Source organism: Aedes albopictus, chromosome 1, assembly GCF_035046485.1.
Source record: "Aedes albopictus strain Foshan chromosome 1, AalbF5, whole genome shotgun sequence".
Taxonomy (NCBI): domain Eukaryota; kingdom Metazoa; phylum Arthropoda; class Insecta; order Diptera; family Culicidae; genus Aedes; species Aedes albopictus.
Window position 1 is genome coordinate 212,144,547 of NC_085136.1, and position 2,287 is coordinate 212,146,833.

At 42.8% G+C, this 2,287-nt stretch overlaps 1 long non-coding RNA gene across 1 annotated transcript; it reads left to right on the forward strand.

Annotated features, from left to right (window-relative positions):
• Nucleotides 1–249: 249 nt before the first annotated feature.
• On the forward strand, nucleotides 250–577 carry LOC134286611 (uncharacterized). Its single transcript, XR_009996911.1, has 2 exons — nucleotides 250–446; nucleotides 504–577. It is a non-coding gene; the product is annotated as an uncharacterized LOC134286611 (long non-coding RNA).
• The last annotated feature ends 1,710 nt before the right edge of the window (nucleotides 578–2,287 follow it).

Here is a 2,287-nt window from a genome sequence, read left to right on the forward strand (position 1 = left end):
AATGGAGACGGCTTTTATGTACAGCAGAGGCCACCCCGGCCTTAGCCTGATCGGTAAGTATCCCGCAACGGATAAGTGTCGCGAACCGAAAGATGCAGGGATATAGACCTCTTGACTGATGGATGTGAAGTGATCGAAAGATGGAAGCAGAACTTCTGTGAGTACCTTAATGACGCGAAGAATGTAGATACAGGAGTCAGTGGTATCGCAGCTGAACTTTTTGGTACACGATAGTATGCTATGAAATCAAAGACATAACTAAGACGTCCAACTTCCATACAACCCATAGAAATTTTTGGGCCCATGAAGTACTAGAACAGAAAATTCATATACTTTACCTGTCTCTTGAGCAACCTTGTACTTTGCTCTGAACTGAAAATCTGTTGCTAGGAGAAAATTGCTGTTTACTCAACAATAAACAATCGCGGTACACTGCTTAGTGCATGGTAGACGGTATTCTTTGAATGAATTTTCGTGTTAATCTAACGTTTGTTTTATTTAAGGAACCCGGTAGAGCTGCCTTGTGGTCATTCCAGGAGATTAAACCAATTTGTCGCTGACATTTTTTATACATGAATAGTAGTAAAACCCCTCCGAAAGTTGCGTCACCGATTCTTTACTGACGCAAAAATCGCCACCGGAGTGCTGCCGGATGTTTCCAGGTGTCTAATGGCTCGACGCTCCGCTAGGCAACGAAGAATACCAGACTATCTGCTGACTGCTGCTGATCCTGTAGTGCTGTAGTTTTTGCCTGGTCCAGCACGTCACCTGTCTGCCAAGATTATTTTCTTTATGAAATTCCAGATTTATTTAGCATAATTTTGAAAAATACATTGAGATTGAATTGAGCTATTATGATAATTTGTTTTAAATTATAAAGTAGAACTTTCATTTGAGATTATTCGTAACCAACCTCATCGTTTGACAGTGAGAGGGCAAACCTCCAGCAGTGGTTGCCACCCTCTTCCAAACCGAGGGAGCACGTTATTGAAGACCGTTCTTTAAGCTAATGGGAAACGCTTGATAGCAATGATCATTAGATCTTACTTGATTTGTTGAGAACAAATTATAGCTCTGGGGAAATTCCAAGACACAAAGCGTACGGATTGTTGGTGGCATAACAGAAAATGTACATCAGTTGGGACATAGGTACAAGCAAGCTTGTGAGCCATCCCATTCCGGAAATACATAAAGGGTTGACTAGAGGGTTGATTTTCTTTTATTACATGCAAGAAAAACACCTTCCTTTCCCCCATGCAGACTTTTGCCAAATGTGCACAAAAAGTCAAAACTTTTCCTTATTTCATCAATGTCATTAACACATCAACATAGCCTACTACCAAGCCTACTACAAAAAATATCGAGTAAATTACACGTTCAAGGTGAGTCGAAAAAAGGTGAACTTCGATCTGTCATACTTGGGTACCTGGGGACCAAATGAAGTACTAGATGTGGTCCCCGGTTTGAACTCAAGTGCGACGTCTTAATTCGGTCTTTGATGAAATAGCATGATGGACGAAAACGGCTTTCCTGGAAAGCTGACCAGACTGATAAAAGCAACGATGGACGATGTACAAAACTGCGTAAGGTTTTCGAGTGAAATGTCCAGTTCATTCGAATATCGCTGAGAACTGCAACAAGTTGACAATTGCATGCCTACTCTTCAACATTGCTCTGGAATCTGGAAGGTGTAATGCGACGAGCCGGGCTCAAGATCCGGGGTACGGACGACATGACCATTATCGCCAGAACATTTGGAACGATGGCAGAGCTGTACACATGCCAAAAAAGTGAAGCAGCAAAAGTCAGACTAATGATGAATGAATGAAAAAAACAAAGTACATGTCGATAGGTGAAACCGAACACGACTGGATCCGTATACGTAGTAATGTTGCAATAAATGGGGATTGCTTCGAGGTGGTGTAGAAATTAGTCGGATCCCTTCTAAAGGCTAACAACAATGTGAGTCGTGAAATTTGTAGGCGCATCATGACTGGAAGTCGTGCCGACTACAGGCTCCAGAAGAAGCCACGGTCCAAAACGGTTCACTCCCGCACCAAATGCACCATGTACAAAACACTCATAAGACCGGTGGTGCTCTACGGATACGAGGCATGGATCATGCTCGAGAAAGACTTGGAATTTTCTAGTGACGTGTGATAAGGACGTTTATTGGTGAAGTACAAGAGAACGGTTCCTGGCGGCAAAGGATGAACCATGAGGTAGCTGCAGTCTACTGCGAACCCAGCATCCAGAAGATAGTCAAATCTGGAAGGATACGGTGGAT